The following is a 25,817-nucleotide window of genomic DNA, read 5'->3' on the forward strand; positions in this document are numbered from 1 at the left end:
TGATGTCTGGTGTAGCACAGTCTGAACAACAATGAAAGAAGTGAACCCACTACATACAATGACATACTCACACCAAGCAATAACACAACCGTCTACCTTGCCACTTGTTTTGTACACATTATTGACACTTGCAGCTCAATTCCAATCAAAATTGTTTCAAGATGTATGGGACACATTTTAAATATCATTACTTTCATCAATATATTTGCTCTTGATGCACCATCTTGGCATACAAAATTGTCAACATGGCGCCTGAAAGGGTTAAGTAGTTGCTTTGCTGTAGGTGAAGCTCCTACTTGGTAAAGCTTTCTGTGAAGTGATCCGATGAAAGCCACTGTAAAGGCGAAATCCTCTGTACCATTGTACATTTTCTTATTGTTCAAATCTTTGCATTGTACTCATACTGACCAACCAGCACAACCACAAGGTTGTGCTAGCATGCTGGGGTCACTTGCAAAATGTTGAAGGCCGGTTTACAAAGCAGCTGGCATGCAATGGAAGCGCAGTGTCAGTTTGTTGTGCCAGCGAAAATAAAATCTCGTCCTTCATTTATTTTTGTGCACACAAAACAAGTAGATGTATATTCCAGGGGTCTCAAATCTAGCATGCTTGTCGCACAGCTGCCCATAAAAGCTGCCTTAATTTTAGATGACTTAGTGGGTAGTGGTAAACAACCAAGAGAGCCGATTGAATCACGTGTGAGGTTGCATATCGCACATTTTGCTATGTTTGCACATTTAAAATTGTTAAAAATGAAAAATCTATTTTTACTTTCAACCACAGGCAACTGAACTACATGCTAATGGTAATTTTCTTCAAAATGGCACAAACCACTTTGGTGGATGGTGGTGGTGGTGATGAGCTTTATTGAAATGGGGGACAGGAATGGGGGGAGGTGGCTGAGGGATTGGGATCAAGTAATGCCCTGGGCCTGCTAAGCCTTCGCGCAGTCCACCAATACAGCTGTCGGTCGACGTCCCCTGCCCTGAGAGTCGTGGGCCAAAAACTGGATGCTGAAAAAAAGAAAAAGACAAATGAACATGCAAAAGAAACCAGTCATAAATAAAATAAGGTAATTTGTAATACAGAAGCCTGCCCTGCAAAAATAAGTTGAAAAGCAAGGGAGTGTGTTAAAAGGTAGAATTGAGCCTAGGTAATTGTTTTGCAAATTTCATTTGGCATTTGAATTTTATGATTTTATGAAGGAGGAACAAATTATAGAAATGTGGTAAAGAATGATGTTAAAGATTCGGATCAAACACGCATGTTGGAATCTTATGTAGCAAAGCTTTACTGAGGTGGTTAAATAATAATATGCAGCTAACGGTGATGCATACAATTGTTCTAAGCTCCATGTAACTCCATTTAGTTACATGCAGCACTGCAAAACCTATGGGTTGTGTCAAAAGAAAAAAATTGTTGTCCAAACTGAATGGAAACTTTATGAGAGGGGTGCGCGGTAGCATGATTAAAAGACTGTACAAAAGGAGATGCACAGGGACACACACAGCACTAACTTTCAACAATGTTTATTATCGAGAACCAGGTCGTACATATACACTTAGCCAGCATGAGTCACAGCCACGTGAACAGATAAACATTCAGAGCGAAACGTTTTTATAAATGATATGTTAAGCCATGCGCAAAAATTTTTTTTCTTTTTCAGAGAGAGCCAATGACGGTTTGCTGATACAGGAATCCCCTAGGGCATTAATCTGCTTGGCTTCTGTTATAAGTCTAGTCAATTCGCACTTATTTCTACCAGTAATGGCTGTTGATTCGAAGAGAGGGGAGCACTTATTAAGGGAGAGAAACCCATCTGGTGCAACTTGGTCGACTTTATTTTTGTGTTCACGCAGTCTATCATTAATGCATCTACCCAACTGTCCGACGTAATACTTTCCACACGATAAGGGTATGCAATATATAATTGATGTCTTACAATCTAAACTTCTTCCTGTGTTTAACTTGGCAGCTAGGAGCACTTTCTTTTCTAGTCTTGTTTTCCTGCACAAGCTGTCCCATCTGTTTTAAGCAACCTGTACTTAGCTAAGCTAGACAGAGACCTGTATTCATGCATCAATGATACAAAAAATACAATATTTAGATTTGTAGATTTTTTTAGTGTTTGTCAATGTTAAGCTAGACAACTTTGACACAAAAGTGTCCAGCTGTTAGTAACGTTATATGCGTGTGCCTTTGTCCACTGTAAGTTAGGTTCAAAGTGCCCATAGAACAAAAGATTAAGTTTCTTTATGTTAAATTTACCTTCCGTGATCTAACATGCTGGTGCTACAGTCCCAGGACAAATAAACCGTTGTCATGTCATTCAGCCCATTCTAAACTGGTAACCTACCAATCAACAGGTCTTATCCTGGTGATGTTACATGTGAAGAAGGAGCCAAGAAAGCCCGGAGAGGAGCACGAAACTTTTTTTAATTGTTAGCTTCCTTGCAGCATGTAGCACTGCCACGTGTGCAAAAAGTGGTGGTCACTGTACACAGTGCACATGTTTGTTAAGACAAAAGTATGTTGGAGGTGGTTTAAGGACCCTTTAATATGGAAACATCAACAAGGTGACATTTTTGTTTATAGACAGCTCGACAAACGTTCCCATGACTGTAACCTAGCGCTGATGCTTCAAACAAGGCTACAACATTACTGCATAAGCTCACCCCAGAATTGAGCAATAATCTAAGGCCTAGGTAAAGGTGCACATCGTCGTGCTACGTCAAACAGACCTGTGAAGTTGAAATGTACAGGGTGTCTACCGAGTATTTTGAGTAGTCCGGAAAAACTTGGAGAAACTCAGGAAATTTGTGCCTCTATCAGGGAAAATTAGCTTTAATTTTATCGAAAGGGTCGAAAGGCATGGTGATGCCGGCCCAAGTAACCGACAAGAATTGTAATGAATCGTCTTTGACGCCCTGTCGTCGGCTGGAGGAGTTGCCAGTGTACAGTCAACGATTGAATTTCCGGATTCCCGATAAATTGGGCCGCTTCGCGGCACCACCACGTACCCCATAGAGTCAATCTATCAGAACGTCTGAAATTTCGGACGCAAGACCTCTTCGCCGTCCGATTTTCCGGACGTTCTGCCGTGACCGCAGGTCCGCCACCAGTTTACCTCGCCACCTCGAACAGGCACTCTCGCACGCAGATCCGCTGACAGCTGTAGCCTCCACAGCGGCAACGCTAGGCCTAGCTGCTTCGATATTCGCTATGAAGCTTCTTGCCGCTGGGTGCCGTGTTTTTTATTGAAAGAATTCGCTGCTGTCAGCAATGGCATGTACTCCACCTTTGTGGTCCTTGCGATTGGCTTAGAAGCTTGGGAAGCACTGTGCGTTGCACAATTCCGGTTCCCGAAAGTCAGCTTCGCCTTTGAACAGAAATGTTACTTGGTGAAGCATATGAAAAAGTATTGCAGTGAAGCATAACGCGTAAGAAGGGGATATTGCCACAAGTCACAGTATGTAAAAGAGTACGCATTTGGGCTGGTTGGTTCATGATTACGAGCAATAAAAACAGCGCTAAACGTCAGGACGAGTGAAGGGACACGGACAACGGCGCTGACTAACAACCAAAGTGTGTTTATTCCGTCATTCAGCATATATATGCTCCGCCGCTATCTGAAACCACAGAATCTACAGGATAGGGCATGCGCAGGGGGAATTGCAATTAATGTGATAAGAAGGCAATCTCCTTCGGAAGGAGAGAAGTGGACGGGAGGCTTACACATGCTTCACCACTAACGTACGTGAATGTGGAAGGCTTCGGATATAAGGCGTGCGCGGTCATCACGATATTTTGACAGATACGTTACACCTTCGAAAAATGGCTTCCAGCCGCATTCATTGCAATGTAGTGACAACTGACTATCTTTTGCCCGTTTTTGAAATTTGTTGAAGTGCTCGCGCATGCGGTCGTTGATGCAACGCCCCGTTTGGCCGATATAAAAACGCTTGCATGAAAGAGGGATCTTGTAAACCACACAGTCACAACAGTCAGCAACAAACCTCTGTCTGTGCTGTTTTTTACAACTTTTTTTGTTGTTATTGCTTACCCTATTGATTTGGTGGCACAGGCTACCTACCTTATTTTTGGCAGTAAACAGCAACCTGACGCCTGCCCTACTGACAACCTTTTTGAGATTGTGCGCAACCTGGTGAACATATGGTATTACCGCAACCACTTGCCGTGAGCGATTCTCGGACAGAGCAGCTGCCGACTGCTTTCCTTTAAGGTTCGCTACGAGGCTTTCGGCGATGCTGGTCAAAAGTGGTACCGAGAACCCTGCGAGGTTCAGTCTGGCTACTTGCTTTTCGAAGCTTACATCCACCATAGAATAAAGAACAACTTTAGAGAAGGGAAACTGTACCTTTGGCAGTGGTTCGAAAATAAGCAGCGGCAGCGCATGGAACTAACTTTCGGGGACGCCAGATGACGTTGCTCAATCCGGAAGCGGAAGTGCAAACTTTTTTTTTTAGCGCAAAATTTAATATGGCCGTTTTTTGCCGGTCGCGTACGCTGGTACGTGCCGTGCTTGCCCTGCAGGCTATGCGGCGTGCCTCAATGCCTTCGCTGCCGCTTAGCTGGTGCGTTCTAATTGCCAAGAGCCTCTACTGACGCCCATACAAACAAGCCATAAGTGAGTGAACAGAACGCGCGACTTTATTGGCAGAAGACAAGCAGTGTACATTCTCGTGCAATAGCAGAAATAAAATTTGCATGTCGAGATACGCTGGAATCATTGACGCGAGCTCGTAAACGGCTCACCGTCGTCGTCGCACGTGGTGGTCAGGTTAACGAGCAAGAACCAGCAGCGGAAACATATTGGACAGAGTGTGCCACTTATTTGCAGCGACAGTCGCCGTTAAAAATGCCCAAATTGCATTGCGAAGCAATCGGGAGACGCAGGCATCTGCTGCCGCAGCCTACACAGCGACATGGGCTACCCCAGATTTTAGCCGTTCACTCCTTTCCAACCTGCACGTTTCTTTTCTTTCGGGGGCCGCTAATGTGTGGCTCACACTTGGTGTCTCACATTGTCTCGCTATGGACAAGTCGCTTTCGTGGGCATCGCCTCCATCAGCTACTTTTGCGGGCCTTTCCACCCATGTAGCTATCAACTTCATACGCATCGGACTATGTAAGCACGTATGCTGGTCTCCGTTCATGCCTAATCGCGGCCGAGAAAGGCCAGAGGCACAATATGCCCATTGCTGCAGCAGGAAAGCGCGAACGGGGAGCACGAATCACGGTGCATGAAAATTGGGAGTCTATGTCGCTGTGCAGGCTGCAGGAGCGAATGCTTACTTCGAGAGACTGCTTCCCAGTGCAACCGACCAGGCCGCAATATTCTAAAAACATAACACTGCGACCATAACCAAGTGACATAACAGCAAAATTAAACAGCAATCAGTCACCGCATGAGGTTCAGACAATACGTTATACATTGGCGACGAACTATATGGCAACAGTGAGCATTCACATACACGGGTCTCTTAGGGTACATTGAGCTGCCTACCTACAGGCGTAGTGCCCGACTTCGTCGCACGTGGTGGTCTACTAACGAGCAACAACCAGCAGCAGAAACAGATTGGACAGAGTGTCCCACCTGTTTGCGGCGACAGTCGCTGTTAAAGATGAGCAATTTGCAGTGCAAAGCAGTCGGGTGACGCAGGCATCTGCTGCCGCAGCCTACACAGTGACATGGACTACCCATAATTTTAGCATTGACACCTTTCCAGCCTGCATGTTTCTTTCTTTTGGAGGCCGCTAATGTGTGGCTCACACTTGGTGTCCCACATTGTCTCAATATGGACAAGTCGCTTTCGTGGGCATCACCTTCATCAGCCACTTTTGCGGGCCTTTCCACCCAACTTCATGCAGGTCCGACCATGTAAGCACTTATGCTGGTCTCCGTTCATGCCTAATCGCGGCCGAGAAAGGCCAGAGGCACAATTTGCCCATGGCTGCAGCAGGAAAGGGTGAATGGGGAGCACGAATCACGGTGTGCGTAAATTGGGAGTCTATGTCGCTGTGCAGACTGCAGGATCAAATTCTTACTTCGAGAGGCTGCTTCCCAGTTCAACCGACCAGGCCGCAATATTCGAAAAACATAACACTGCGACCATAATCAAGTGACATAACAGCAAAATTAAACAGCAATCAGTCACCGCATGAGGTTCAGACAATACATCATACATTGGCGACGAACCATATGGCAACAGTGAGCATTCACATACACGGGTCTCTTAGGGTACATTGAGCTGCCTACCTACAGGCGTAGTGCCCAACTTCGTCGCACGTGGTGGTCTACTAACGAGCAACAACCAGCAGCAGAAACAGATTGGACAGAGTGTCCCACCTGTTTGCGGCGACAGTCGCTGTTAAAGATGAGCAACTTGCAGTGCAAAGCAGTCGGGTGACGCAGGCATCTGCTGCCGCAGCCTACACAGCGACATGGACTACCCATCATTTTAGCATTGACTCCTTTCCAGCCTGCATGTTTCTTTTCTTTTGGAGGCCGCTAATGTGTGGCTCACACTTGGTGTCCCACATTGTCTCAATATGGACAAGTCGCTTTCGTGGGCATCACCTTCATCGGCCACTTTTGCGGGCCTTTCCACCCAACTTCATACACGTCCGACCATGTAAGCACTTATGCTGGTCTCCGTTCATGCCTAATCGCGGCCGAGAAAGGCCAGAGGCACAATTTGCCCATGGCTGCAGCAGGAAAGGGTGAATGGGGAGCACGAATCACGGTGTGCGTAAATTGGGAGTCTATGTCGCTGTGCAGACTGCAGGATCAAATTCTTACTTCGAGAGGCTGCTTCCCAGTTCAACAGACCAGGCCGCAATATTCGAAAAACATAACACTGCGACCATAACCAAGTGACATAACAGCAAAATTAAACAGCAATCAGTCACCACATGAGGTTCAGACAATACATCATACATTGGCGACGAACCATATGGCAACAGTGAGCATTCACATACACGGGTCTCTTAGGGTACATTGAGCTGCCTACCTACAGGCGTAGTGCCCAACTTCGTCGCACGTGGTGGTCTACTAACGAGCAACAACCAGCAGCAGAAACAGATTGGACAGAGTGTCCCACCTGTTTGCGGCGACAGTCGCTGTTAAAGATGAGCAACTTGCAGTGCAAAGCAGTCGGGTGACGCAGGCATCTGCTGCCGCAGCCTACACAGCGACATGGACTACCCATCATTTTAGCATTGACTCCTTTCCAGCCTGCATGTTTCTTTTCTTTTGGAGGCCGCTAATGTGTGGCTCGCACTTGGTGTCCCACATTGTCTCAATATGGACAAGTCGCTTTCGTGGGCATCACCTTCATCGGCCACTTTTGCGGGCCTTTCCACCCAACTTCATACACGTCTGACCATGTAAGCACTTATGCTGGTCTCCGTTCATGCCTAATCGCGGCCGAGAAAGGCCAGAGGCACAATTTGCCCATGGCTGCAGCAGGAAAGGGTGAACGGGGAGCACGAATCACGGTGTGCGTAAATTGGGAGTCTATGTCGCTGTGCAGACTGCAGGATCAAATTCTTACTTCGAGAGGCTGCTTCCCAGTGCAACCGACCAGGCAGCAATATTCGAAAAACATAAAACTGCGACCGTAACCAAGTGACATAACAGCAAAATTAAACGGCAATCAGTCACCGCTTGAGGTTCAGACAACACATTATACATTGGCTACGAACCATCTTACAGGCATAATGCTTGCCTTTGTCACATGTGGTGGTCTGGTAACGAGCGACAACCTGCGGTACAAACAGATTGGACAGAGCCTTGCACCTGTTTGAACCAACAGTTGCCGTTGAAGATGAGCAACTTCCATTGCGAAGCAATCAGGTGACGTAGGCATCTGCTGCCGCAACCAACACAGCGACATGGACTACCCGGCATTTTAGCGTTAACTCCTTTCCAACCTGCACATTTATTTTCTTTCGGGGGCCGCTATGTGTGGCTCACACTTTGTGTCCCACTTTGTCGCAATGTGGACAAGTTGCTTTTGTGGGCATCACCTTCGGCAGCCATTCTTGCGGGCCTTTCCACCCATACGGCTATCAACTTCATACACTTCGAACCATGTAAGCACATATGCTGGTCTCCGTTTTGAGCAAATCATGGCCGAGGTAGGCCACAAGCACAATTTGCCCATGGCTGCAGCAGGCCAGAACGAACGGGGCGCACCAGTTACGGTGTGTGTATACTGGGAGTCTATGTCGCTTTGCGGACTGCAGGAGCAAATGCTTACCTCGAGGGACTGCTTACCAATGCAATTGACCAGGCCCCCACATCTGTAACACAGTTACCACAACCAAGTGTGGCAGCAAAACCAGATTCTGCAATCAATCACTTCACTGTAGCTTGCACAAATACCCAGGCTATCAAGGAAGAGGAGCAATCATCAACGAGACTAGGAATATGGAAAATGAGAAAGCTTGCATTCAAGAGAGAAGCCACTCTGCTCTGCAAGCATTGAAGGCTAAAAACACCAAGAAAAGTAAAATGGTGCATACCACATGTGCATAGGTTAATGCAAGACGCATGCCGATGCTGCATCAGCTATTTCAGGAGAGTAATTGCGCATGACAACATACACTAGAAGATACTGCTACAGATATGTTAGGCTGCTAGACAGTGACTGGTATTAAGTATCAGCGAAATATCCAAATATAAAGGTTGACCTTTATATTTGGATGAGGATGAATAACCTCTAACAAAAATGGGCAATGAGAAAGCTTGCATTTATAGAAGAAAAATTACACTTCGCACAAACGGAATTAACATGGCTTGGAAGCTGATTAAGGACGAACTGATGAAACTCAATCTTTTGGCCAGCGTCGTCCGTGCTTGGTCAGATGTTGCAGGTGCATCTGAAGACGAAGAATTTCTAGAAAGTCCTTTTTGAGTTACTTGGATGACTCAGCCAAATGTCCGTGCTGGTGGAATGGTGGCTGAAGCTCTTTGCAGTCTTAACACAGTCCTTTGCAGACTTGATATCTCATCCATATTCTTGTGCATGTGCTTCTTTGTTCTTGGTGTAAAAGCCTTGCAAATTCGGCTCCAGCCCCTTCCTGTTGGTGCAGATAGGAGCTCCTGTGATGACCAAGATGTGCTTGGCATAGACTCTGTTGGGGCAAAACGGTGACACGTGAGATACAGCACAGATTAGCCAAATTTATGTGGGTTTTATATGTTCGAACCAATTATACTGAACCATATATATGAACAAACATTCATATCTGCTGCAAACAGCAAGCCAATACAGCATAGATCAAACATATTTATTTCTGAACCATATGTTGTTTACCTTGTAGTAGTAGCCAATGTCCACACAATGACCTTGTCGTAGCAGGCAGCAGCTTCTGTTTAGTGCGTGGAGTGTGTTGCTTTATACTGGTGCCGTCCTCATTACTGCATGTCTGGAACAGAAATTTTGACTGAATCAGAAATTGAAAAAGCAAAGTTTTGCAATATGAAATGCAAAAAGGTGTGACATATATGTTGTAATGATTTGCGACTACAGAACACATGCAAATGTACACTGTCTATTCTAGGGTGCTTAAGCAGCATGTTAAATAAATATTGCTATTGCCCATAAAATTGATGTCTGCCTAACTACAATGCATGTCAACAGCGCAAGTACTATTAAGATCACAAATGAGAACATTTGTGGGTTCATTTATGCTCTAGAAGTTATCACACTGCTAGTTACTCAAGCAAATGCATGAAAGTCATGAAGCTATTAGAACTGATGCATTATTTTTCTCCACGAACGTGATGCACCGCTTCACTACTGCAAAAATAAATGCCCTACGGTAAACCAATCTGAACAGCAAGAACATTTGGAACCAACAAGTACGAAATATGGGTGAATTATCATGCTTGCAACTGTTTAATACATTAAATTCTGTACTTTCACTTCATTTTACCAAAGGATTATTCGGTTTTGTGGACGAAAGACGTTGCCGGCCGACTCGAAAAAAAAGTTTAATATGTATATTGATAAGGCTACTCAGTCACCTACAACCACGGCTACAATAATATGAAAAATGAGGCGCGTTCCGATATCGCTCTTTCTTTCCTGGTTGTGTGTGTAAACCAAACGACAGCCTCGCAAGTAAAGGTTTATTTAGGAAACAGCAACTGAGATCCTCACTGCCCATATGTAATGCAGGATCTAGTTCGTTAACTTGTGCCCGCCTGGAAGGTAATGAGACGGATATTATATAACGATTGAAGCAGCGGTGTTAAACGACTCACCGTTATTGCCGTTGTCAGCCGCAGCAAAATCCAGCTCCCGTTTCGATGCAGACCTGTTCCGAATGGCTCACGACCGAAACCCAACTGCCGGGCTTACATGTCCGCTTGCAAACACGTAACTTCACCCCAAGTTACATAGAAGCGCAAGAAACTAGTTTTAGAAACAAAGAAGCAACCAGTCTTGAGTGTACGAACGAATGAATCCGTGCCGCCGTGCACTCGGAAATACCGGTAAAAATTTTAAATCCAGGCCAGAGGTCACGTGAAAGATCGATGATGCTGAACGCTATTTGCGTTCATAATGGCGAAGAAACAATAAACTTACTAACAAAGAGTACAATATCTAATTAGCAATGATAATTTTGCCCTGTTTTTATGTAAAAGAAAATGCTTCGGTAATTGTAAGAGAAAGTTTGTAAGATAAAATTGCGCTTATTACGACGCCTCTACCGGGAAATGTTGGAACTAACGAACGCATCCCGAGGTGATGCTACTAGGTCGGCTTTGTTAGCAGCGGCGCGCGGTCGATTTTTTCGCCCTCTGTGGCCACTAGTTGAACTTGAGAGTGTACGGGGCCTCATCCACTTGGTGGTCACATGATCGGATGAGGGCCGCCTTCATGCAGGATCTTGGCCTCGAGCTCCACCACTGGAAAAGCTGGCGCCACCGTCGGCGTGACGTGCTAGGAGGGATCAAGTGGACATAGCAGCCGCGTCGGCTGCTTCGGGCGCGCCGAAGCAAGCTGGAAACGAGTTTAAATTCCCTCGTACGCTGCAGTCCTCATTTAGAGGCGAAATTTTCCCGCTTCGAGTGTCTCCTTTACAACGCTTGAAAGCACTACAATAGGTAGCGGCTGCCTTTGAAGGCGCGCAACATGGTAGGCTGCTGCTCGGTGCCGCAGGGCCGGACGCACGTAATGGAGGCCGGTGTCAGCCTTATTCACACGTAGCCGCAGGACAAGAAGCTGCGTGAAGCTTGGCTCGCGAAACATAAAACCGGCAAACAGTCATCGGCTACAACTCGGGTATGCAGCAAGCACAGACGCGAGGAAGATTTCTGCTACGGCGCCCGGTCTGCGATGTTCTGAAAACCCGCACTGAGACGCTCGCCCGAGTCCGCTGCCCGACTAATGTCGTGACGGTTTGGTCTATGAACTTGTCGATGCTATAGATACTGGTAAGTTCAGTGGAGTGGAAAGGCAGCAGTAAGAAGCACATTTAAAAAAAGCATGGCATATGGTCATGTTTGTGTTATGAATTAATGCACTGGATTACAAAAAAGGAGCAGCGGGAAATTGCACGCTGAGAACACCGATAAACATACAGTGCGACGCAACTGGAGAAGTATTGAAAAGTCAAAGAATTTAGAAGAAAAAAAAAGATTGAATCGTCGCGACGGCACATCACAGTCCCCGTAGGCGTCGAAGTCTCTACAATGAAATTAATTTTGAACAGCTGTGATAGCGCCCACGCAACAATGGTTGCTTGTATGCTGTCAAATGCTCATATCCTGCGGCCTAAAGCTCATGGCACGGTGCGAAAACGGGCGCGCGGAGAAAGCGAAACAGTGCGCGGACAAGCATGCAGACGCGCAGTCGGTCGCTGCGAATCTGCGCGATCGCTGCATTGAGGCTTCGTTCTATTACACTCCATTTAGTTATACAAACACTATAAGAACATATTTCACATAGTTTGCTCTCAGCGTTTACCTACCTTTCTTTAGACTACATTGCGGTGACCGAGCGCAGTGGAGTTCACCGTATGTATTCGGTAGAGATATAGCGTCTGTAAACGATTGTGTGCTTTCAGTTTGCCCAAGATTATTATTTAGACAGTAAGAAACTTCTCTCGTTTCAAAAGTTTACAAAAATGTCCGGGAGAGCTCGCGCATGGTGTTTTCAGTGAGCGCTGACAGCAAAACCTATAAGGAGCGCGCCACGTGATCCCTCATACTACGCCAGCGAGGCGCTTCCGATAGATATGGCGACTCCGTAACTCCTCGCCGCCAATACCGCGCTTGACTATCTGAGTGCGCGGACGAAAATGGAAGAATAGGTGCTTATGAGGCTGCACTGACGCGCAGCCTGCTGCTGCTATTGGCGGCGAGGAGTTACGGAGTCGCCATCTATCGGAAGCGCCTCGCTGGCGTAGTATGAGGGATCACGTGGCGCGCTCCTCATAGGATTTGCTGTCAGCACTCACTGAAAACATCACGCGCGAGCTCTCCCGGACATTTCTGTAAGTACTTTCGAAACGAGAGAAGTTTCTTACTGTCTAAATAATAATCTTGGGCAAACTGAAAGCACACAGTTTACAGACGCTATCTCTTTACCGAATACGTACACTGAACGCCACTGTGCGCGGTCGCCGCGATGGAGTCTCCCGAACCGGCTTCTTGCGTGAAAGGTAGGTAAACGCGGAGAGCAAACTATGTGAAATATGTTCTAATAGTGTTTGTATAACTAAATGGAGTGTAATAGAACGAAGCCTCAATGCAGCGATCGCGCAGATTCGCAGCGACCGACTGCGCGTCTGCATGCTTGTCCGCGCACTGTTTCGCTTTCTCCGCGCGCCCGTTTTCGCACCGTGCCATGAGCTTCAGGCCGCAGAATATGAGCATTTGGCAGTATACAAGCAACCATTGTTGCGTGGGCGCTATCAGAGCTGTTCAAAAATAATTTCATTGTAGAGACTTCGATGCCTACGGGGACTGTGATGTGCCGTCGCGACGATTCAATCTTTTTTCTTCTAAAAATTTTGACCTTTCAATATTATTTCTCGAGTTGCGTCGCACTGTATGTTTATCGGTGTTGTCAGCGTGCAATTTCCCGCTGCTCCTTTTTTGTAATCCAGTGCATTAATTCATAACACAAACATGACCATATGCCACGCTTTTTTAAAATGTGCTTCTTACCGCTGCCTTTCTACTCCATTGAACTTACCAGTATCTATAGCATCGACAAGTTCATAGACCAAACCGCCATGACATTAGTCGGTCAGCGGGCTCGGGCGAGCGTCTCAGTGCGCGTTTTCAGAACATCGCAGACCGGGCGCCGTAGCAGAAATCTTCCTCGCGTCTGTGCTTGCTGCATACCCGAGTTGTAGCCGATGACTGTTTGCCGGTTTTATGTTTCGCGAGCCAAGCTTCACGCAGCTTCTTGTCCTGCGGCTACGTGTGAATAAGGCTGACACCGGCCTCCGTTACGTGCGTCCGGCCCTGCGGCACCGAGCAGTAGCCTACCATGTTGCGCGCCTTCAAAGGCAGCGACTACCTATTGTAGTGCTTTCAAGCGTTGTAAAGGAGACACTCGAAGCGGGAAAATTTCGCCACTAAATGAGGACCGCAGCGTACGAGGGAATTTAAACTCGTTTTCAGCTCGCTTCAGCCAGCTTCAGCGCGCCCGAAGCAGCCGACGCGGCCTCTATGTCCACGTGATCCCTCCTAGCACGTCACGCCGACGGTGGCGCCAGCTTTTCCAGTGGTGGAGCTCGAGGCCAATAATATTTGACTTGTTCCGCACAGTTCTAGATTCTTTCGAATTGACCACGGAGCATCCGTCAGACAACAAACTCCGTTTCTTAGACTTGGAGCTAACGTTCTCAATTCAAGCAATCATGTATGTTGGGGTTACGCTCCTCGGTCTCATAAGCACCTTCTTCCATTTTCGTCCGCGCACTCAAAGATAGTCAGATCCTGCATGAAGGCGGCCCTCATCCGGTCATGTGACCACCAAGTGGATGTAAGCTTCGAAAAGCAAGAAGCCAGACTGAAGCTCGCAGGGTTCTCGGTACCACTTTTGACCAGCATCGCCGAAGGCCTCGTAGCGAACCTTAAAGGAAAGCAGTCGGCAGCTGCTCTGTCCGAGAATCGCTCACGGCAAGTGGTTGTGGTAATAGCACATGTTCACCAGGTTGCGCACAATCTCAAAAAGGTTGTCAGTAGGGCAGGCGTCAGGTTGCTGTTTACTGCCAAAAATAAGGTAGGTAGCCTGTGCCACCAAATCAATAGGGTAAGCAATAACAACAAAAAAAGTTGTAAAAAACAGCACAGACAGAGGTTTGTTGCTGACTGTTGTGACTGTGTGGTTTACAAGATCCCTCTTTCATGCAAGCGTTTTTATATCGGCCAAACGGGGCGTTGCATCAACGACCGCATGCGCGAGCACTTCAACAAATTTCAAAAACGGGCAAAAGATAGTCAGTTGTCACTACATTGCAATGAATGCGGCTGGAAGCCATCTTTCGAAGGTGTAACGTATCTGTCAAAATATCGTGATGACCGCGCACGCCTTATATCCGAAGCCTTCCACATTCACGTTAGTGGTGAAGCATGTGTAAGCCTCCCGTCCATTTCTCTCCTTCCGAAGGAGATTGCCTTCTTATCACATTAATTGCAATTCCCCCTGCGCATGCCCTATCCTGTAGATTCTGTGGTTTCAGATAGCGGCGGAGCATATATATGCTGAATGACGGAATAAACACACTTTGGTTGTTAGTCAGCGCCGTTGTCCGTGTCCCTTCACTCGTCCCGTCGTTTAGCGCTGTTTTTATTGCTCGTAATCACAGTATGTATTCCTTAATTATACACGAGCGCATCCGGTATTTCCTGTCACAGTATGAGCACCGATATGCCTAATACGTGTACCGACAGGCCTTCAGAGCGTTTTCGAATGTGCCTGTGGCGGTTTGAGTCCTTATAAGGGCAGTCACATAAATGACATATGCATTTATGTTTTCCAATTGGCCGATTTCTCGGACGTTTTCGCGGCCCCTAGGGAGTACGAAAAATCGGACGTGGACTGTGCAACTGACCAAGATGCTTGAAATGGTCTGTGGGGCGAACGAGTAGAGGAAAGAGGACAAGAACGGAAAGGACCTACGCATTGAGGAACGAACGGGAAAGGAAGCGTGCTGCTGCCGTTTTTAAAGAGCTTGAGCTCAAAAAACAATGTTGGCTGATGCCGAGATGCAGGTGTCCCTCATCCAAACCAAAATAAACTCTTTAAAGCAGTGAAACACAACACTGAGGCGTCGTTCGCGGGCTGAGAGTATGTCAGGACATTGGATCATTTACGAGCTGCTGAGACAGAATCTGATTGTGACAAAGTTCGGGCCTCATACCACTGAGCTTGCTATCATTTGATAAAGATAGCTCATATTCTAAAACATTTGCTTCTGTAAGCATCTCCTTTTAATTCGTACTCGAGAATATCCGACTCGATTTGCAATTTTTTTAAGACATATTATTTGCTGTGCATTTTACTAACCCCTCCGTACTATTCTCTTTTTAAATAACACAAACACTACTCTTAGTATTTAAAATTGGATTAAGTCATTCTTTTTAAATTTTTTTCCTATGCTTACCAGAGAGTGACAGGATCGGGCGATATGGTTTCAGCACGTCTTGACATAAAAAATAGTTCTGCATCACTCGGGGAATTTTGCAAGGACACTCGGGGAAAACCAGGAAAACTCGGGGAATTTGGAAATGTCAACTTGGCAGACACCCTGAATATGGGCACGTGAATTTGAAGTTCTTGCATTTTAGTGTCTACCAGGTGTATTGGTTATTGCTGTCATAGGCTGCCACTGGATGATGAACATAGGTGAGCTCGCACATGATATTAACGATGACTCTACTGTAGTCATTCCAGGTATTGTGGCTGTTCGGGCGTGTTGGTAAGATGCGACTAAAAACTTAAAGCACACAACCAGACGAGGGCGGGAGACGCAAAAGCACTAAATTGTGAGTATTTATTGAGAACCGCAAAGCAGAATATAAAGGCATGTTGTGGCCGTACATCACGCAAGCTCAGCCAGCAGAACAATCGGCGATGACACAAGTGGTATAATTCCTCTGGAGACACAGTAATCGATGGCTTGGACATGCAGTTTTCTCAAACTATCATTTCTGCCTTGATTTCACGTGTCAGTTGACAGCTGCTTCTTTGAAAATGGTGCATATTTGATAGATTGGCATACAGCTCGATTTCACACAAGCGTCTGCACTTTGGCCGGGACTGGGAACAGCACTATGATTATCACTAAATTCGCACTTCGTGCAGTGCACACCAAGGAACCCTCTGCACTTGTCCCTCACATTTCTATGGTGTTCCAGGAGGTGATCATTTACTCGCCTCCCACTTCGGCCTATATATTCTCACGTGATAGTGACGGTGAAGAAACCTGCAGAACTGTAAATGACAAAACTAGCGTTTTATTGGGTGAACTTGGGTGAAACAATGGCGACAGCGGCGAACACAGTCGGCGAAAATCTGATCAACGGGTCAAGCACGTTGGCTTTTATACATCAGTCATCGAAGGTAAATTCCAGAGTAATCACTGGTGCCCGCGCGTCTTCCAGAAAGTTCTACACTATTCGTGTCGCGCATACACGAAATCAGATATTACACAAGGTTCGGGGACAACAGACAGTGGATAGAACCATCAATAACTTTTGAAAAACGTTCTATACATGCAGGTGCGTCCTGCGCTGTGCAATAAGATTTGCCAGGCAGTGAAACGTGGTAACCCGATAAAGATAAGTACACACGTCAATATGTCCTGCCACAAGAAATCAGTATGCTGTACATGACTTACTCCGCAGATTTGACTAATTTGTTCTTGTGCTTTTTGCACCCAAGCTTGCGAGAGGCAGCTTCAAAAACTGTTCCAAGTGACTAATCGCAGTGAGGGACAAGTGCAGAGGGTTCCTTATGTGCACCGTGAGCTGCCCATCATTTCTTCATCTATCCAGCACTTCACATTTGTACGGATGACAACGCTGGGTGGAAAGACTTCCTTTGCCATAATTTTTTGGCCGGCGCTGGGTGCACGCACGTGGCAGCAGACGACCCCAAGTGGAGTCCGCTGCTGCCACGCATGATGACGTCACAAAAAGAAAACTTAGAAAAAAATACATGAAATGCTAACGTTATCGTTTTGTTGTTAAATACACTACGCCTAAATAAATAAAGCATTTATTTTGTGCAGCGTTTTAAAATCGAAAATGACTGTCGGCGCCTACACGCGTGCACGCAGTGGGAGGACCGTTGCGATTCCTTGTGGCTGTGTCGTGTGTACAAATCTCTGTGTAATATCGGCGAGTACGAATAACGTTGCCGTTACGAAGCTACATAAGCTTCGAACGAACTGTGCTGCATACACGAAACCGCACGACATGTCGCATCATTTGGACTTGGTTTCGAAGAGTCGTGGTAGCACAGCGCCGACTGCATATTGGGTCACTGTGTAATATCGGCGACTACGAATAACGCTGCCGTTACGAAGCTACAGAAGCTTCGAACGAACTGTGCTGCATCCACGAAACAGCACGACATGTCGCCTCATTTGGACTGTCGGTTTCGAAGAGTCGTGGTAGCACAGCGCCGACTGCATATGGTGCCGACACGGATCATGCATATTGCAGGGTGTGTCGTATGTAGCGATTCTTTAAGTTGTGTGTACGCCTTCTGGCAAAGTCGGATGCCTATTTGGCCTTGGACACCACGTCGACACACTGCTCTCGAGCTCGAAAACGCAGAAGTGGTGCGCGTCGGCATTGACGTCGATGTAGGGTGCATACACATTTCCAAATCGCTGTGCAAAGTAAGGGCGCCTTTTGTCGATGAGCAAAGTGCGTTCAAACATTTCGCGTCGCCTTACGCACGCAGAAGCCTAGTAACGAAAACCTGGACGTGAAACGTGAATCTAACAGAAAGGCCTGTTCCCGCCTGAAGGCAATGTCAGCAAGTGTCCGTGACGAGTGTCAAGTGACTCACACGAGGCTGGGCGTTGAAAAGTGTCTCTCGAGTGCCGCTGCTTCAGTCTGGCCAGGGCCCAACCCGCTTTCATGAACCATTTGAAATGCCCAGTGTATTAGTTGCTATAGATTGTGGTGCAGCGAGACAGCCATTCCATAGCAGCCATGAAAATTACCTGTGGAAGTAATAGTAATGCGATAGGCTTTCGTGGTGATTGTCATTATGTATCACATGCATCGGAGTGCGATCATTTACACCCTGTGCTTGTGTTTAGATGAATGCTTTATCTTCTGAAGATACGGTACAGCACCTGGATCTTGCGTGGATCTTTCACTGTGTAGGCTATACCAAAACCTCTCTCCCTTTGCGTGCTTCATTTTTGCCAACTGTCTTTGCTCCACAAAGAAGGCCAAGTTTCTTTCACTGAGTTTCACTCACTAAGGGAACAGGCTTGTGCGACTTGCAATCAACAGGGGTCAAACACATGTGGTAGAGCTTTAGTTGTACAATATTCAATTGGGTGCCATTGTACATGCACCCCTAGGAAATCATTTGCTATGGCAAATACTAACGTAGTGGCATTTCTTTTTAAAATTTGTATGCCTTAATAATATTGTTAAAATATAGAAGTATGTCTGCAAATTTAATAAATTTGGAGATCCTGATGTAATTCCTAATGCATGTTGGTACATTATATTATTCCCAATGGACTCCTCAGTATCGCTGTTATTTCTCAGCATTCTCCCACAACAGGTATTCTTTCATCTCTGAAACAAACGAAAGTCCTCCCGCTTTTCAAATCTGGTGACTAAGGCATTTGTAGCTATATATAGATTGATCTTCTTAGCACCTTATTCAAGTAAAATGTTAGAATACATAGGTTATAAGCATACTGTTGAATTCATTGAATCGCATAATGCCCATGTAAGTTCTAACATGGTTTTTTGCATGGATTTAGTATGATGTCGCAGTTAACTCACGACGTCACTCATGCTTGTGTTTTCTAGCAATGTCAATCATGATTAATAGTTTGCACTTCATTTGCTTGCTTTTTTTCACATTGCATGGTGTGTGCATATTATTCTTGTATGTATACCTGAATAAAAAATTCAGTTGCAAGTCAGTGCTCCTGTTGCGTTTTCACTGTCCTTCATACTTTGTGCACTGTTTCTACTCTTTCAAAAACGCACTAACTCGTCCAGCTCTCAGTATGGAAGCTTAAAGTCAGCTGTTAAAATGAGAATCCAATAAACATGGAAACTGTCTGTAGGACAATAGCAATGATTTTGCTGTTTGCAACATGCAGTTTGTACATGTTGGTACAAGAAGATTTCAGAGAGATATACAGAGTGTTACAGTGCGTAAGGTTGAATGGTCCCGTCCCTGCCATGAATACTGCAATATCATCATAAGTGTGCACAGGTCTTGCACTGCAAGCCAGAGACTTGCTCCAGGGCTTTCTTATTTTATTAAGTGTCAGCTGCTTGCATTGATAATGTGGTTGGTAAATCGCTTACCTATTTCCCACCTAAGTTCTCTGCATTTCATTCTGCTGTATTTATCGAATTGTTTTCAGCACTGTTCTTTCAATGACAACAAGGGTTACATTCATTTTGTGTCAAGGTGTTTTCTAATGCACCAAGATTAAAGATTCTGACAAGTTTTCAAAGCTGACACAATGGCAAAAATATTCTCAGCCATAAAGTGTGCTCATTGAGACACCAGGCACCCTGTCCCACAAAACATCAATCAATTCTATTTTTAGATAAAAGCACATCAGTTTCTTACTTGTCAAGCTACATCTCTAGGCACCACATGGTCTTTCCAAAAAGAAGGTTGCACAAGTATTTAAATGCACTGTTTAAAAGTTTACTGTTAAGACTTGTGTTTCCTTCATTTCAGTTGCAGTATGTGAAGTAGGTAGCAAGAGTGTTCAGCTTTAGTGCATCTGCTGTTGACAGAGCTAAGCTTACATGAAGGTGAAAGGGCATTCCTGCATATATCAACCCAATGTAAAGGTATGGCTTGATAAAGACATGTTGTGCTGGAAAGGTTAATTAAAGGTCAGCAGGATTCTCTGGTAATGTGGCATGCACAATACAGCTGGGATACAATATGCAGATCACTTTGCAATTACTCATTCGCTTCTTGCTTTCTTTCTGCAGCATAAGTCTGCATGCTATGGTGTTATTTATCTTCATAACATCATAAAAAAAATTGCAATTCATTGCTCCACCAAAGGCACCATCAGCCAGCTAAGCCATTCTTGACATAAAGCTTCTCAGCCTGGTCTCTACATATGTTAGCTTTGAGAATGTCTTTTCACACAAACTTATCACAGGAACTCTGGAAAGGAGGTCAAGAATGTAACATAAATCTTTGGAAACTGATTTGTCCAGCCCAGTATCATTTTACAGTCCTGGCTTTCTTGATGCCAGTTTGGAACTTAAGAAGCTGTAGCTTAGCATGCAAGGTGTCGAATTATATATATTTCAGAGGAGCTAGATTTGAAAAGCCATTTTATTATCCCCCACATAAAGGTCCAAAAGGCTCTACATGAAAACTATGAGATAAACTTGCGTAAATCCCACGCAATGTGAAAATTGATGTTATGTGAAGTATTTTACAGGTAGTTGGCTATGCCAAGGTGAGGTATTGCTATCGGTGATTCGAAATGAACACTCGTGTGAAACTTCCTTTTGAATTTCAAATGGAGGTGACCAACAACGGGTGGGTGTGCTGCTGCTGAGACACCTGAATCTTTTCATGTGAGCCATCTGGTTCCAACGCAGGTAGCGTGAGAGTCGCATGACAAAGCTGGAATGACAACAACGCAGCGAACACGATGGCATCACAAACATAACACATCCACACATCTAGTGGCACAAGCTAATATACAACTTGGGCTACTGGGTTGGCATAAAAACATGTAAGAGTAACAACCCCATTATTGAAATCTTTCAATACAAACTATAACAAAAAATTTTGTGCTTTGTTGCACCTATAAAACTACATCAAAAAAACGTATACTAACATAAGCAAATACACAATAAAAAGTCCATTACAGCAAAAGCAATATTGTATTACTTATGCGTATTACTTTATTGATGAGGCCATGAAAGTAGAAATACCAGGTGATAACACTTGCCAAAGCTCAAGCAAATGTCTCGTTTAGTCCACTTCCTGTTTGGTGGACTTTAATTTGCTGGTCATTGATGCTTGTACACGTTGACATAGCTCCTGCCAGTCATGGCAAAAGCTGATATTATTGTGATTATGGCATGCAGTTTTTAAACTCCAAGCCCAGCTGCTGCTCTTTTTTTTAAGCATAGCTTCCTTCAGCTGCAGCAATAATATAAAATTAATATGTGCTGGGCCAATGTACAGATATTTCTGTACTCTTGCATGTCATCCTATCTTTTTACTTCTCCCATTTCTGCCCAGAATGATGCAGTTGATTCGATTTCCAAGGTTGCTTTTGCATTGCTTGTAATTAAGCTTGGAAGGCAGCATTCTCCACTCTTTTTCTGTCCTTGCTGGATTAAGCAACAAGCGAGAATACTGCTTCATGTGGCCCAGTGGTTGCTTTATTTTGTCCTCCAGTGTAATAGCAGTTGCTACGAACTTAGCAAGAACCTGGTCCAGATGCCAGCAATCCTTTCTGCACCTTCGTCACAGATGTCTGACAATGCAAATTATTGGCAGAAAATTTGCAGATCATGCACTTCAACTTGCTCACCAGCTTCAATGCATGTTGCTATGCAACGCTTGCAGCAGTTTGTCCAGTTAACATATTCCACTGCCAAAAAAACTTGTGTGTCTGTATCAGCATCACTCTTTTCTCTGGTGTTTGGTCGGATGAAGTTCTGCAAGAGAAGAATCTGCCAGTCATCGCACGAATTCTTGGGTATACATTAACCAAAATATTAATTGAATTGGTTTAAGCAATGTAGGTAGTTGGGCGAGTTGGTTCAGCATTGCAGGCTTGTAAATGTATATAAGATACAAGAACAATTAAAAGAAAGCACAAGAATCAGTAGTGCATGTGCTACATGTGTGTTGTCCTTTCTTTTGTACTTGTATTTTAGGTGCATTTACATGTCTGAAATTGTTTAAGCATGTCGCATCTTAGTTTCAACAGGTATGGCTGACTAGATATTGTGTGGTTTTTGGTTTTTCTGCATCTGAGAGAGAAAGAAAGGAACAAGGAAGGCCGGGTAAGTTAACCAGACGTACATCCAGTTGGCTATCCCTGCATGGGGGTGAGGGTTTAAAAGAAACAAAGGAGGCAAGTCGAGACAGTTCACTCGCACAAAAGACAGATGGTGTCTATAAGTATCTTTTCAGATTCGTTTATTTTAGAAAGTCATAAGAGCATGTATACATAGCTTTCTTCATTAATATGGCCAAGCACCCAGGATCCTAGCCTCTGTGAAAGGTCGACTATCCAGTTGTGTGGGGAAACTCTAAAAGGGCTGACATTGGATATCAAAGACTGACAGGGGAGGTGTTCAATGGTCTTTTTGCAGTTACAGTGGTCATATTTAATAACGAAGGACAGTGAATTTGTAAAGGCACTTGATCAAGTATGCCTCTAATTACCAGGGGTTACAAAGAAGGCCCAGATGTCATAAACAGTTCTAATAGAGCTTTCTCTCACCCCGAAGGTGAAATGGTGATGTTGCAGCACGTGCAAACATCTTTGAAAGTGGAGGCTAGTGAGTAACAATGGTTCTTGAAAATGTAGCATGAGAGCTCACCACTTTCAAACAAACGAGATGGCACTCAAGCAAGATGGTGGAATGTTGAATATGTGCTCTGAGCCCTTTAGTATGTATAGCTATGTAGGCCGAGATTAGGTCTCTCTGCTGATTGCAATTGTAACAATTCAACTGTCAACAATCGTGAGTGTGTTTTACACACAGTAGATTCAAGAAAATGCTACCTCGAGACGTACCATGGCTGTATCACCAATTTAACCACTTCAGAGCTAAACTTGCATTTCAAAATGCTAAAGGTCTCGTTAACGGCCATGTGCTCAAGAGGGATTTATTTAGAATTATTTGTCTAGCATATGCCATACATGTACCCGCCTGTTGTGTTAACTAGGACAGGGACCGTTGATTTATATTTGCAGAGGCTTTGTAACAGTGAGGGCTGTCTTTAGGAATTCAGTAGCCACACAATACACGATTTGTGGTGCAACCAAAAATATATGGGAGCTGTGCTCCACAAAGGCAATGAAAAAATCACTTTTGCGATAGTGCATTTCGCACGGATTTAAGTGTAAGTCAGTGTGCTTTTTTTCTTTTTTTGCTCACTTCCTTTCTTTAGTCCCTTGCCGTCTAACATGGAGAATAGTTTTCCAAGCCTGGGGCTGGGGCTTCTCTAGATGCAATTAAATTTTATCTCGAAAGAGAGAGAAGAGCTAGACGTTGAAGATTTCACAGCCACTGACAGTCCACAGTACACTCTAAAAAAAGTTTACATCCTTTAGGGCTTGTCTTGTCCTACAGCGATAATCGTCATATCTGCCTTACTTGCATATTTCCTTTCTTGAAAACTCGGTGCTCGATACTTTACTGTTGAGACTGCTTTGTCAAGCTGATTACGCACAAGCCGTTCGTGACTAGGAAGTACCGGCCTCGCAGCATTAAAGAAAGGAAATGTGGGTATTGTTTGGGGACAAAATACAACCCACAGGGGCCGGGGCAAACTTGACCGCAACATAGACATCTTGTGGGCTAAATTGTACATAATGCAGTGCAGAGGAGCATATGTGCTAATATATATATATATATATATATATATATATATATACACACACACACACACACACACACACACACACACACACACACACACACACACACACACACACACACACCTACACGTGGGCAAAGGTCTTGTATGTGTTTCTTAATGGTTGTTTTTGTTTGCTTTATCTTGACCACAACACAGACAAGTTATGTGGTGAGTTATACAAACTAACTGCATTGCTGTGAAGCATACTGAGATTGAAAGGGGGCTCAGTTCAACTCTCACGGGGACTATAATAAGAGTCCCTAATTACACACGTGCGTGCACGTTGTCTCCGGTCACAGTATGAGCACAGAACCATCTTATATGTGTACCGACATGCATTCAGAGGTGTTTCTGGTGTGGTGTTTTAAACCTTTTTTTTGCCCTCAGGATTGCTCTCTGTTTGCGCCCTCTTTACACAACCGCAATAAAGCCAACTAATAAACCCAGCTATTCGCTGCAATGCATAATTGTTGTCTGCAAATGGGCTTTGCAGCAGCATTAAGTATTATGCAGTGAAGCGCTATCGTAAAAATTTTAAACTCCGGTAAACACATCGCGCTTCATCATGTTTTCGCAATGTTCAGTGTCTCGCAGGTAGCCAGTATATATATGTGTGTGTATATATATATATATATATATATATATATATATATATATATATATATATATATATATATATATATATATATATATATGTATATATATATATATATATAGTTCATCGCAGCCACTGCAACTGCTGAGAACATATCGTAAAAACTTAATTTGCACATTTGTGTGTGTGTGTGTGTGTGTGTGTGTGTGTGTGTGTGTGTGCAAATCAAGTTTTTACGATATGTTCTCAGCAGTTGCAGTGGCTGCGACGAACTAGCTTTTACACCAAAATCTATCGGCTTCATCGCATAAAATTTTTGCTGCAGTAAAAATGTATTCGACGTGTACCATACATATCCGACTGCACTGGTACAATAAACCATCCACAAAATTAAGCCAATAGCTGTTTCGCTTGAGTTTCGTTTAATGTCTTCGTGCGAGTGAGATGTTTCCAACTTTCTAGTTTTTTGTCAGTGAGGTTCATTATTACGTTGTACTGCAAAGAAGCTGCATGTCAGAAGTACATATTCTTTACTCGTTGCACAGTGACCAACAAATTAGTGGTTCTCGCCATGAACTGCTGTCCATATTCACAATGGTCACAGTGATCTCACAGTTCCTGCAAATCAGTACTCATTCAGCTCATACTACGTGTCTTTTGGTGTGCGCTACCAATCAGTGATTCATTCTGTCTGCTGTTTGCAGTCGTCCATTAAAGCTGTATGTGTTAGTACTTAGAAACTGGGACAATATGCAATGATTTACTCATTTTTATGTGTTGTATTTACATTTTTTAATTTTTTCCTTTCTTATTTCCAATGCAATACAAGGCGTTGTGCAGGCTAACGATGCGGTACTTGTAAATTTATTAAGATAGCTCTGTTTTTTGAACACTCTAAACATGCATGGTTTTGAATTTGTCTTCGGTTATATGTGTAAACGGCAGGAACTCCTTTCTGGTATAACGTTCTTGGTTGCAGTGAAGGATGTATAAATATAGCTGATTTCGTAATAGCTTCACGATTTTTTTGCGCCGCAGTTCTTTGATAGCGCACTACCAATACATACAGAATACACTATAAAAATGTCTTTCCGCACTACACATTAGAATTTTTGGCGAGGTGTTTGCACCTGTGAAATTCAGGAGCCGTTGTGTTGTGGCTGCCCAATTTACGTGTCCGACATTTGTGGCACATTCGCTAGTATAGGAAACAAAGGTGGCAGTCAGGAACTGCTCTGCTTCCTTTTTACCCAATCATGTTGGTGTTCTGATGGTCTATCTTTTAGGTAGTCAGAGTTGTCAGTTGATAGTTCTGTATCTACTGTCATCGAAAGCTTCATAGTTAGCCTTTGCAAAAC

General features: G+C 44.5%; 1 long non-coding RNA gene across 1 annotated transcript; it reads right to left on the minus strand.

The window, feature by feature from the left end:
* Nucleotides 1-846: 846 nt before the first annotated feature.
* Nucleotides 847-4,321, minus strand: LOC139060248 (uncharacterized). The gene is made up of 2 exons (XR_011514729.1): nucleotides 4,094-4,321; nucleotides 847-1,013 (listed from the first exon to the last, which is right to left on the minus strand). It is a non-coding gene; the product is annotated as an uncharacterized lncRNA (long non-coding RNA).
* Nucleotides 4,322-25,817: the final 21,496 nt, after the last annotated feature.

The sequence above is a fragment of the Dermacentor albipictus genome, chromosome 5 (assembly GCF_038994185.2).
Source record: "Dermacentor albipictus isolate Rhodes 1998 colony chromosome 5, USDA_Dalb.pri_finalv2, whole genome shotgun sequence".
Lineage (NCBI taxonomy): Eukaryota > Metazoa > Arthropoda > Arachnida > Ixodida > Ixodidae > Dermacentor > Dermacentor albipictus.